Here is a 13,574-nt window from a genome sequence, read left to right as displayed (position 1 = left end):
ACTGGATCTCTCAAAAGGCTCAGAAAAATTCAATTAAGCTTACTGTGTTTTGAATTGCAAAGGCTTTGATGGGTTTCCAAAGACTTTTTTTTTTCAGAGTAGTCCATTTTATATGGCTTGCTAGTATCTGATATGCATCCTTGATATTGTAGCTCTTCAGAGGACTTTGGAACACGAGACCCTGCTTCACTGTGTAGTAGAAAGAAAGAGGATTTCCAAAGCATAAAAATTTTACGCTTCCACATGGGTGAAAAATGAGAGGAAATAGCTATTTTCTCACATTTTTAGTAGAGCAAATTAAGAGAAATCTTTCAGAGTACTTGATTCCACAGAAGGGTTTGGGGCTGGCTGATGATAAGGCATAATTTTTGTGGCTTTAGCAGGATCCACGTGGACAGATTAAATTGCACCAATTGCAAAAGCTGAGAAGCCATTCTAGTGTCTGTGATGGCCCCCAACATAGCACAGACCTGGGATTCTCCTGCTGCTGACCTGGTTGGGAAAGTAAGTGGCCTGCTTTGCTTCTTTCAAATGGATACCATCTGAAAAGTGTAGCTCTTCTTGCTCCTAAGCAAGTTGCCCTGCTTGTTTTCTCACCTCACTCTCACCTGGGGACTCTCCCCTGCCTTCAGCAGAGGTCTGCTCAGAGGACTCCTGTGTGGGATTTCTCAGCTCTTAAAGAAATGAGAAAGGTTGATGAATTTTTAACAAATCTTTCCCTTCAGCTGTTTGTCAGACCGAGGAGATAAATAACACCTGCAGTCCCATCCCAAGTGCTTTTGCACAAGACAATTCCTATCTCAGCTACTAACAGAGAAGTGACATTTTTTATTTTGCCCAAGAGGCTCACTTAACTCATTCTTGGCTGCTGGCTGCAACCCATCATCTGGGATTTGTGTTCCTGATTTCAGCAGATGGACACAGAGCTGACAGAGGGCTGTAAGACAGCACTTGAGCCTTACTTTTGTGGAAAAAAAAAACAACAAACAAACAGTAAGAAGAAGACAAAAGTGTAAAGAGAATTTAATCTGTTTGTCTGCTTGTGGGTACTGTACCAAAGGGAAGAAAATCAGTTTAGGTAGAATAGTGAGAATGCTATAGGCAGACTGAATCAAGGAGCAAGAAAGCGTGATCTTGGCAGTAATGCTGTAAGAACTGACCAGAATGATATTGCAAAAGGACTGTCTGCTCTTTGCATGTAGTGGATTCAAGGAGAGAACATTTCCTTCTCCCCACACTGAGACCATCTCTGTACTGAACAGGAGCAGTGTGGTGCAGAGATGGCATGGTGCCTCAGCCCTGCATATGGAAAACCTGCACTTGGCTTGTGTCAGACAGGTGTCTCAGTGCAGATGCTGTATTGCCCTGTACTGCTGTGCTTTTGCTGCCTCTGGAGCTGGCTCAGGCATCTCTGCTCTGCACCTCCATGCTACTGGAAGTATTTCCTTGGAGTTGAAATGAAATCCTTGGGGGACTACAGCTTGAATTGCTCAGGGTGATTGCCTGAGCGTGTGCATGAGTATATGACTCTTAGTGTGTAACAAATCTGTTTTGTGTCTTGAGATCAGGCCTGAAGTGTTATTTCTCTGCCATTGGTTTCTCCGTGTCTTTGAGAAAGAGTGATCTCACTAGCTTACAGATTTTATCTCAGGTATACTTAAAATAAACCTTTTACTTAACTATCTTTACTTAAACTCCAGTGCTCCTGGCTAGAGTCAGCATTTTTAGTTAGTTTTCTACTTAGGAAGCACTAATAAAACATGAACAAGGACATAAGGGTCCTTTTATTCTCCAAGTACCAGCTAGAAAAGCTAGGCTTTGTTTGTTTGTATGCTTCTGAAGTAGCCAGGGACACAAGAGAGATGAGTACACTTCAATGTTGCTCCTTTCAAGTGTCACCTTGGGGTGACATCTTACTTATAAAACTGCTTGGGGTTCTCTCAAGCTAAGATTGCTCCAAGGCAACACTTTTGATCAGGCGTGACAGTGAAGTACATCCACTGAGGCATAACGTCATTTGTGTCCTGCACAATAAATGGCAGTTGGATACAGGGATGATCTGCAGCAAATCACTACAGGCTACCACGCAGCACTGCTGGCTGTCCCATGGGCATGCCATGGCAGCCAGGACGTGCTAGTGGCCTCCCCAGGTGCTGGCTGCCAAACGGGGGTGCAAGTTTCAAAGGCAAAAAGAGCAGTGTTCCGAAATGCTGGTTACGTTTTGTCTGTCTGTTGGACTTTCATTTATTTCTTAACACTTCAGCAAGAAACAGCTTTGCTTTGCTTTTCCCCGCCCATCGCTGGCAGTCTATTATTGTCTGGTGTGAACATTTTCAGTACTCTTCCCTTTTTCTTGCCAAGTACAGTAACAGGGGGAGGGGGAACAGACTCATGCTGGTGTCAGTCTCCTTGTGCTTCTGCTTCTTTGCAGAATGGGGAAATGGGTTTTCTTTTTTTTTGTTTTTTTTTTCTGCCATTTTTTACCACATTGTGTTGAATTGCCACTCTATGCTGAGAAATAAGAGGCTCATCCTAACTTGCCCTCTTGCCACCAAGTATGTTGTAACAGTGCTGTGTGAAAGCCTGAATCCGTTTCCAAGCTGGTGAGAAAAGGAATGTACTGTCAAACCAGGAGGGTGAGTACTGAGCACAAATAAGGGTCGATACACAGTTTAAACAGTATATTTAAACATGTGTGTCTGCACATCAAGAAACCTGCTTTTATTGTGAGGGTGACTGAGCACTGGCACAGATTGCCCTGGGAGGTTGTGGAGTTTCCATCCTTGAAAATACTCAAAAGCTGTTTGGACATGTTCCTGGGCAACCAGCTCTAGGTGGCCCTGCTTGAGCAGGGGGGGTAGACGAGGTGACCTTCAGGGGTCCCTTCCAACCTTAAAGCTTCTATGATCTTATGATTATGGATATTAGGCTATTATAGCCATAATTCTGTCAGGTCATAAGGGAGATAAGGTTTGTGGGTAGGGTAGTAGTATTTTTAATGGACCAATAATGTTTATAGAAAAAAAAAATGGACAGACAGACATACTTTCTTCATCTTCTGTGTGCCTAAAATCTTGGGTATTGATGAAAGGCACTGACTTTATCCGCAAAAAAAAATTTGGTTTAATATAAACACGTGAACACAATGCAGATCTTGATAGTCCTCAGAATTAAGGGGAAAGGCAAATATTCCCTTATAACTTAGGAATGTGAGCCACAACCAGCACATGTGTGCCCAGAGTAGAGTGGCCTCTCCCTGACACCAATAGCTGCTTTTTCCAAAGAAAAGAGCTCAACATTCAAATGTGGAAATGGAAAGTCTTCAGGAAACAGAGAAAAAAAGAGATGCTCACTTCCAGTTTGACTCAGTTTATCAGGCAACTGCTTCTAGTTGTCATAGTTCATTATGTTGAGATATAAATGGTATGAAGGAGTAGGGAATTTTTTAGCAGAATTGTTGGATTAGGTTTTTTGAATTATCTAAGTAAATCTCTATGATACAGATGCAACCAGAAAGATACTCCACTGAACAGTATGAGGTCATAAGCAGTAAGAACTTGCAGGATCTAAGGGAGTGAGATGCTCGGCCATCAACTCTCCAAAATACCTGCAAACCTGGGGCTATACTCTAACTTCCAGATTGGTGCTGCTGGAAATTGCCTACCCTAGAGTCAGTTATTGGAGTCCCTGCTTCCTCAGCCTTGCCATTTAGTCCCATACCTACCTAATGTATTTCTGACACATTTCCACAATGTTTAATTACTGCCTCTGCTCAAATATGACCTGTTTGCCAGAAACTGATGCCCCCTCCAGGTAAAGCTGTGACTTGATGCCAAAGAAGATTGACTTGAGGGAAATGCACGTAGAGGTAAAACAGGAAAAAATAAAAAAATAAAAAAATGAACAAGGCAGCGAGGCCATTTCATGGTTTGCAGATTGACTTTTTTAATGACATTTTCATTAACAGTTCTTGATGCTAAATGCCATAGGTTTCTCCCTTTAGAGCTGTCTGCATTAATAATGAGTGATTCCGCTGGGAAGTGATTTACATAAAACATGCTTCTCTTGTTACAGAGAGAAGCTCTGTGCTGGGCCAGAAAGAGAAGAAGGAAGGTAAGTGCACTCTGTAAATGAAGGGCAGTTTCCTATGTTGAGCCATAAGCACCCATGAAAAATCACTCTCCTCCACCAGCACCATGGCCTGAAATGTTTGCCCGCTCAGAGTCCATACGGCATTGAAGTGAATGCTTTAACACAGGGCTGGCACAGAGTATCATGGTGGAAAGGCTAGGGTCAGCTGGTGCAGATCAGCATTGCAGAGGAGATGTAGACAGGAGTAAACTTGGCTTAGCCTTAAATGAAGGGAGTTTTCTGCTTGTTTTGTGTCACTTCTGCAGTGCAAAGTGTCTGGGGCCTATGACCACAGCTTTCTGCATTTCTCCTGCCTTAACTGTCATATAAATAGGTTCATTTTTTTGTGGTATGTCAAGTTCCAGACAGACACCAAAGTGAAAACACGACAACTAGAAACCAGAAGATGAAATATCACCTTTTTTTTCAACTTCATGAGAAGTCATCTATTTAATTTCTTCCTAAATATGACTGAGACTTTACATTATGGCTTTTTCTCCGAGTTGGATACAAGGTGGCATGGACCATTTATTGCTAAGTCATCCCCTGCGTGTTTTCTTGTTGTAGAGGAAATGGTTTATGTTGACTCATAAATAAAGAGATATGCAGCTTCTTAGCTTCTTCCCACAGTGTTCCGATAGATTAGTAGGAAACATGATGCTGAGACTGTGATCTCAAAGTAGATTCCAGTCAAAGTAGATACCAAGAGAGATCTGAGTTACTCAAGCTTTCTAAGACTTCATGATTTAAGCTGTCCAATGCATGCTTTCTTAGAGGGAAACAGTGACCTCCAAAATGTCTCAGCTCTCTTACCTAAGCCACCTATTTTAAGGTGAGCTTTGTTTTCTGAAGTTTCTTACCTCTCTACATTGACTGTGGAGAAAGTTATAGGTGACTTAGCATCAATCTGAAGAATTTCAAAGGCTATCTTTGCAATTTAAGGGACTTTTTTAAAGAGATGACAGAACAGTTTGGAAATGGAAGCAAAGCTGCCATGAGTTTTATTTCATTTTATATTTTCATATAACTTATGAAACGTCATATGTTTTCATGTAACAGCCTGTTTTTAAGTAAGATGAAGATAAGACTTCCCATAAAAAGTCATTGAAAAGGCAAAAATTATAATTTCTTGTCTGTGGTAGACTCTTACACCATTGAAATTATGTTGTGGATACAGCTGAGAACTTAGATTTCTGAAAAGTAACATCTCAGATCACTGGGAAGTTACTTCATGAAAATAAGGAATCATTTGTACAGAATTAAGTAAAACCTTTCTGTTTCTTGCATTCCCATAGAAATAGGTTTGTTGTCCAGCTCATTAGAAATAAACATTTTGCTGGTACCTCAAATAGGAGGACTAGTTTGATGATGCCATTACAAATCAGAGAAGTAATCAAAGGCTTTGGAAGGTAAGCGCTTTTATTCCTGAGCCCTTGTTAATTTGCTGGTTTGAAATTAAGGACTTTGTATGAAAACTTACACTGTTGTGTGGATTCATCTCACACAAAGCGCCAATAAAAATTCAGTTGATGCTTTTTAATAGACAGATTTATTTTTGGAGTAGTTAGGAGGGCAGTCTGATGTTCTTGGTCATGATGTCCTCTGTCAGACTGCATGCAGACTGAAGTGATTTGTCCACATTGGCTTAGTTGTACTGTAGTACTGCAGTCAAACTATCCTTTCAGCAGAATAAATTACAAAAGCGGCAATTAAAATTGTTTCACATTTTACCTTCCTTTTCTTTACCTAATTTCTATGTCAGCTGAAACCATCAAGATCTAGAAAGTGAAGTATCCCTGATTTTCCTGGGGGATTGTGCAGATCAATGTTTCTGCGAAGTTGACTGAAATGTAACTGTAAGCTTTCGGTCCTTTAAATAGCCTTGATGAAATGTTAATAGTTCTTCTGTATCATATCTGTAACAAAGTAGGAAGATTAGAAGTGAGGTTTGGCTTCAGCAAATCATATTGTTGTCTTTTAAATTAGTTCTGCTGTGGGCATGGTGCCTATAGTTTGCTTAATCTGTTAAACCTTTTTTTGTGTGTAAATTAATGTTTTGGACAATGATGAATATAAATAATTTACGTCTACAGCTTTCATGTTGTATGTTCGCTGAGCTGGATTTGCAAAGGCATCAAGCCAGGATGTAATTCCTGGCTTTATTAGGTTATGAAACAGAATCTAGCCAGAAGATATAACATCCTTAAGCTGTAACATCAGCAGCAACAGACAGACCTTAATGCTTCTGGACCTAATGGAATTAGATTTCATGTATGCTTAATGAATGCAAATGCCACTTAATTTTTACAGCTCGAGTTGTAATACATTGCATGTGACACATCCGCTACTGGAGAAAATATTCAAATGTGTGATTCTTACACCCAGTGTCCAATTTCAGCACTGTAAAATGTATCCTCTTAGGGAAGAGGCACTGGAGAAACATGCCAGCAATATTACTGCATAATTTAAAGCAGCCACAAAAGAGAAATGTTAAAATATGCACCAGGCAATTACAAGTGTTGTGTATGTTTTTATTCTCCTATGCTGCTGTTCAACAAGGAGTAGTAAAGACATTTAAAGCAAGTGGCAACCATAGCAACAAGGAATTTTCGGTTCAACCTGGTGCTGTATAACTTCTGGCACATTTCTGGATACTCTGTCAAGTGTTGATTCTTCCAAAAGATATGTGCAGCACTTTCAGTTCTGCCTCTCAGGCACTGGTGCCAGAGAGATACAGGAGAGCCAATTTCAGCACAAGCCCAAGCAGAAGGGATTGCAGCTGGGTTACACCAGAGCTGGTCATGGCACTTGTTTGGTAGAGGTCCCTTGGGTTTGTTAACTATCAGAAAATAAGTCACATTCTGCTCTCTGTGAGAGAGAAAGGAAACAGATGTGATGTGGAAGAAGTTTTCTATCCCTTACCAATCCCTTGCTCTATTCATCTGTGGCTGTGAGAAGTCCCAAGCAGAGCTTTGCTCCTCTGACTTGGTCACATCAACTACCTTGCTCTGGGGGGTACAGAAGGTCCCCTCAAGCACAGCTCCTCAGGAGTGCGATTGTGTCTTTAGGCTTTTGCTTGTGCTTCCTGGCAGGTCCACTTTTCCTGTAGACAGCTAGGTGAATGTTGATCCTGCAAACAAGTCAGTGAATAGAGTATAAGGAGTATGGGTGATATGCTGAACTCACTCATGCCTGCAAAGAGCCCAGGAAATGTATTAAGTTGATGGAGGTCTGGGGACTTTTCAAAGACAGTCCAGTGTTTAGTCACTGTGCATTTTCCAAAATACAGTGAGTATGCATAATACTCACTTATGTCAGACAGTAGTCACAAATAAGTCTGCCTATTGATCACGGGTACTGAGGTATGTCTCTTACATTAGTAGTCTTGTTTTCCTTAACCTTTCCTGGTGTTCACCTTAGGAATATACTTTGCATGCTGCAGGTCTGCAGATTCTGGATTGAAAGCCACTGCATCATGAGGTCACTAACTAAGAAACTCACTCATTTTTACAAGTAATTTGCCAATTGCTTTTTTTCAGACAATGTGGAGTTGGTATTGGTCCCAGAAACAATGCACTTGAAATGCGCATCTGATCATTTTATCTAACACTCCTTTGAAGGTTACTTATCATGAGATGCTGTGATAGCACATAGATCTCCTCTACCTCATTACACTTTAATTTGGGATCCTGAGACTATAAAATTGTTTCATAAATTATCTGGAAATAGCTATGGCTGACTCTGCATCCCCAAGAGGGAAACCTATTGCCTTTTGGCAAGACATATGAAGTTACCTATGATCAAGGCAGCACATTCTTGAATACTTTATCTCTGTATGTGTAAATGCTGTATCAAGTTACAAGAGCAGGAGTAGAAGAAAAGTATTGCCACTTAAGAATATAGTTGTTTAGAAAGGAGTGGATTAAGTGAGGCAGAAATCTCAGATCTGCTGCTTTCATTTTTTTCAGTAGCACCATTTTTTGGACTGCCTGGGATAAAAAAAATGCAGAAGGTGGGTAGTGTTATTTGAACAAATTTCCCATCCACTATCGCATGTGGATAGCCTTTGTATCGTGCAGATTGTTTTCTTCCATGCACATATTTTGTTTCTTGTATTAGAGCACTTAAAGCATATCCAGCAGAGTTATACATCTGCATAAATATTTGATGACTCTAATTGTGCAACCTACACCATACTTTGACCCTTGGGCATGTAGTGCAACTAAATGTGCTTGCAACCTGTATATAAAATGTTAAGGTGCTCAGGAAATGTGTGAGATTGCCTGAAGCATCAAGTTAAAGCTGTTTCAAAATCATAGGAAAAATATGTTCTTGTTTATAGTTTATAATTAGAGTTACTGTTAAATGATTTCACATTATTTGTTTAATTAACATAAAAATCATGAAGTTCTCATTGTCACTTCCATTATAAACAACTGTCCTTCAAGGAATCTTTTACATGTGAAAGAATCTTATCTCTAGAAATCTAATAAGAAAGATATTTGGGGCATAGGATGGTCTTAATACCATTTTTGTTCTTAGCAAAATTTTTAATTATGGGTTTAATTTATCTAGAAAAGAGGTGAATTATAATTATAGCTCCTAGAAAATCATGCTGCAGGATTTCTGTCTTTTATTTTCTGCTAAATACAATTTTTTTTTCTCTAAAAAAAACAAACCCTGGTTATTTTTATTTTGAAAAAGCTGCCTCTGAATTTGTTCTTGACTCATTGATAAGTTGAAACACTGATGTTGAGAAAGAAGAACACATTTTTTTTCACTTCTTGTCCACATCCATCTTAAATGCAGAAAACCTGCAGTCATTCTTGTAGGTGGGCATAAGACCAGGATTTCCATCCTGTGGAAAAATCTGGTCCTTCTAATTTTTCTTCATCATGACTTGGAATAAAATGTTGAGACAGGCTGGGGAAGTCCCAGTCTTTCCAGTCTCACATTTACTGATAATTTTTGTTAAACTGAAATGAAATGCTTTATTTTTTTTATTTGGTAATATTTTTTTTTCATATTTTTTATTTTTTCTTTTAATGTATCCAGAAGACTGAGAATCTGCTTCCAGTTCCTCTGCTTTCCATTTTCCTCTCCACGTTAAATGTCTTTATTGGACTGAACCTGTTTGGCCACACCAGAGTCATGCATTACCCATCTAGGCACAACGTTTCAGCTGAAGGGGTAGCATGAGAAAATGTCCTCTTGGAAAACCTTGTGTTGTGCTTAAGTTTAGTGTGTAGCACTGCAGCAATTTGGGTGGATGCAGCTTAGTGCTCAACTGACACACTGCAAATTCATCTGAGATGTTTCTCTTCAGGCTGACATGATTCAAAGGCATTTCATTTTTGCGTTCTAATGAAAAAGTGAAAAATTACCTTCCCACAGAAGTTTTGACTTTACCAAGAACTGCATTTCCAGTTATAAAGACAAAGATATTTTTCCTGGACAGCATAAATCAAAGTTGTTTTCTTGATTACAAGCATCCCAGCCTTGCCTGCTGGATAGAGAAAGCAGAGCATGTCCTCCTGTACTTCAGTGTAACAGCTCACCCTCAGCTGTCCTTCTTAGCCTGGTTGAGGGTAATGGGAAAGGACCCACGTTAAAAAAACTGCTTTTCAAAAAGAGGAAAACGTGTGTGAAGAGTGGAATGTGCTTCTTTAACATGTACCAGATAATCTAGGCCAAGCCCTTGGCCTTCTGCTTGCTTATCCTCCCCTTCCATCTGTCGCAAGAGCCTGGGGCCATGACCAAAATTAACGTGGCAGGCGCTCCTGATGGGATCCTTCTTGCTGAATATGAAAGTCTCCAGTCTCTGCGCACTGAGCCAATCACCCTGAATGTCCAGTATCGTTAAGGGAAGAATTAGGCCCTTTTATGGCTCTCTTCATTTGCCCTTTCCAGGCACTCATATCGGGACATGAGCATCATGCCCTGCAAGTATCCATTCACTCCCCTGTCTGTGCAGATACTCGAGGCAGCTATCTCAGGGGCAAAGGTCTGTGTTTTGTTAGATCAGTCAAGGAGCCTGTGAAGATATCTCCTAACTCCAGATATAAGGAAGCATGACAAGTATTTTAAAATTGGTAACAATCCATCATTATAAATGCTTAACTGAAATAGCTTTGTTACTTGTTATGCGTTGTTACATTGACATTGTTACACTCTTAATGACATACTCTTAGCCTGAGAAATGTTAATAACTGTGAATATGTGAGATTCAGATCCAGGAACCATCAACTTATGAAAGTAAAATATTTGCCTTCAGCTTCAAGAGAGATCTGCTTTTTATAGTAAAACTAGCTGGATTTATGAGGCTACCACTCAATATAAGGGGCACCCGTAAGTAGTTTTGGCAAATTTCTGACTTCTAAACGGCCTGGACTGTTTTACAGAGAGGCATCCAAGACCCATCAAAGTACCTGCATCCATAAATCTGAGAAGGTATATTTATAATGAGCTATCTATCTGAGACTGTTACAGTTTTTAATTTGCTTCTGAAGGTGAAACCCTCAGTTGCAACTCAGAGCTAAATTATATGGACTGAGGGATTTTCAGGTTTTTGAACACATAGAGGATATTAGCAGCTAAGGAAGTGTTCTTTTGTCCCTAGCGGAAAATTGACTTTAAATGAAGCAGAGGAACAGAGCAGTTGGATATGGAGTCTCTTGGGATAGTTGGCAGAGATTTTTTAAGCTAGGAAACTGCCTGCTTTTCTTCACTGGAAGAAACAAGATTTGGGAAACAATTCAGCAATTTGCAAGCATCTAGCATCATTTGAGATGCTCTAACAGTATTCTACTTCGCCTCCTACCTCCCTCTTCAGCAGGTAATAGCCTCCCAGAAGTCCTGTCGTGGATGTGGCTTGGATGTCCAGGAAGTCTCAAATGGTGCTAGGTATGTCCGGTATACTTTACGTCTCACCCCAACAGAAAAAATCCAAGACTCCTGCTTGAAAGGGCAATATAGCTCATGTGGAGTGCTCTTTTTAAGCATTTGCCATCCTGCATAATATCAGCTTTTTTTTCCTATATTAAAAAAGATTAAATACAAATGGGATTTCAGTGAATTTTTATACATATGAATTCTAAATCAAATATTCTGAGTGCACCAAATGTGCACTCTTTGCTTGAAAATGACACATATATGGGTAAACATTAGGTTTTCTAGGGCAGAAGAAGAGGGCAGACAAACCACTGAAGTAAAAAAAAAAACCTTTCAGGACTTTTGTTCTGTAACACTGTATTTGGCTTCCTGTAAAAATTAGCTGTGAGAGTGGAGATGATAAGTAGTGTGTCTCTAAAAGCATTCACTGGTGTATTAATGTATAATCTGCTGTGTATTAATGTATAATCTGCTAGGAGATACTTCCAATTCAGCACGACACTGCACCCTGAAGTGCACTTGGATGGTGCTTGGAGGTCCAGGTGCTCTATCGCTTGCCAGATGGAGAGTGTGAACTAGAGGAAGGTTGGAGTCACTCCTAGCTGCCTCCCAGCTCAGTTGATGATTGGAGTCATCCAGGGTGCACTTAATGTCAGCTGCACAGACAACTTTTGTAAGAAATCAGAAATTTGAGTAACCTAAGTATTTTTAATAAATTTAAATCATTACTTCCTTTGTTGTTGGTATACACACATACAGTTTAACTATAGCAAAGCATTCATGGGAACTGCCACTGTAAAGGGAGCTGTTGTAAGATAGTTATTGGAGCAGGTTTTGGGCTGAACCTTGTTCTCATGTTTGCTTAACCTGGTGCAATAGATAGCAGGAAGTGGCAAAAATTGACACCATGCAGCCATTGAGTCATCCAGGCTGGACAGGCCCTGAGGAGCTCATTTTCTCCTTGGATAGAGGGATCGGGGATGGGTCTTACTTTCTGCATGCTGTGTGTGTGTGTGGCTTTAGTGCCTGTGTGATTTGGATGCTGGTAGCACATGTTTGAAAGGAGGGGGACTGACACTGGGTCTTGGGACCTTCCCTATCTAGAGCTCTCACTGTGTCTTCATCTGAACCAGGAACATTCCTGCTCTTCCAGTCCCAGGATTCCCCTAAGGTGTGTTTCAGGTTGATGAATTTATGGAGGCTTAAATGCTGATGAATGACTGCCAACATGAAACAGATGCTTCTTGTGATATTATGCTAGAATTGGACCCTGCTTTTGAGAACAGAATGAATGGATTAAGTGCTTTCATTACTTTTGCCCTCTTGAGAGATAAAATATCTGCTTGTCTTCTGGAAGACTGGCCAGGACGTGTGATTACTTGTGACATATTGCTTTGGATTTGCTCGTCACTGCAATCTCACATCACTTTGTGGAGTTTTAGTACGTGTTGTTCTATGCTGAAAATCTATTTGATTTTGGGAGACTGCAATAGAAGTTTACCACTGTTCTGTACTTTATTAGATGATCATGCTGGCAGGTTGCCATAGCTGCAGGTGCTGAATAGTCGGAGCTCTTCCTTTTCCATCAGGACCCCAACTTCTCTGTCAAAAGAAAGGAAACAGTTTTTCTTCTGTCATGTACAGCAGTAGTTTACATCATCGGTACTGAAGAGAATGTAGCAAGAACACAGGAAGTGACTCACCAGTGAGAAACAAATATAAAGACAATTTAGAAAACTGTCATTTACACAGACTAATGGAGAGGCCTGATTTTATACTGTCTTGCACCTGCATTATTTGCAGAACAGGTATAAAAGGTATAAAGATGTGAGTCCTTTTATTCTGTGTTATTATCTTCATACAACCTCACTGTTTTCTAGTTCTGCGTTGCACTGGTTAAATGCATAATTCAGGTTTCTGAAGCTGATTTTGTTCTATGGACAGTAAGTGACACAGCCGTAATTATAACAGCCTTCTTGAAATCATCACTCTGTCACAGTTGCCTTAAGGAAAACATTTCAGATCAGTGACTACTGAGCTTTTCTGTCACATTAACCAAAAAGTCATAGCCAGTTTGAATTTGCGCTAATATAAATCAGATGTGATCAGCTTTACACCAGTGTGACTTCAGTCCCAAGCACAATATTACTCTCTGTTTCTCAAATTAACTGTTCTAACACGCTCACTTATCTTCTTCCTGCAGTAAAATAAATCCACATTTCTGTAGGAAATCCTTTTGTATATACAGCTACCATGCTTGTTATGTTAATTCATTGCATGGATAAAATCAACAGGTAGTCTTTTGCAGTTTGCTTTCCACGATACAGGATGTATTTCTTACCATCGTGTTCAAGATGTGTTAAAGTAAGCATTCTTGAGCAGATACAAGTTAAGTCTACATTCCAAACCAGTTCAAGAGGGTTTTTTAATCCTTCATATGGTGTAGTTTATAAAAAAGCAGACATACTTTTTGCTGAAGTAGAAATGATGCAGAAAATAGCTGTTCAGTCTCTCCAGTGTTTATAGGACAAACAATGGTGGAAATACAGAGG

At 40.0% G+C, this 13,574-nt stretch overlaps 1 long non-coding RNA gene across 1 annotated transcript; it reads left to right on the top strand.

The window, feature by feature from the left end:
• The first annotated feature begins 2,558 nt into the window (after positions 1–2,558).
• On the top strand, positions 2,559–11,149 carry LOC130598033 (uncharacterized). Its single transcript, XR_008971920.1, has 4 exons — positions 2,559–2,636; positions 4,075–4,113; positions 10,042–10,223; positions 10,964–11,149. It is a non-coding gene; the product is annotated as an uncharacterized LOC130598033 (long non-coding RNA).
• The last annotated feature ends 2,425 nt before the right edge of the window (positions 11,150–13,574 follow it).

The sequence above is a fragment of the Pezoporus wallicus genome, unplaced genomic scaffold, assembly GCF_028554395.1.
Source record: "Pezoporus wallicus isolate ANWC-B61680 ecotype Strahan unplaced genomic scaffold, APGP_CSIRO_Pwel_v1 scaffold_6362, whole genome shotgun sequence".
In the NCBI taxonomy this organism is placed as follows: Eukaryota; Metazoa; Chordata; class Aves; order Psittaciformes; family Psittacidae; genus Pezoporus; species Pezoporus wallicus.
Note: the sequence above shows the minus strand (reverse complement) of the source record. Positions and strands in the feature narration are given on the sequence as shown.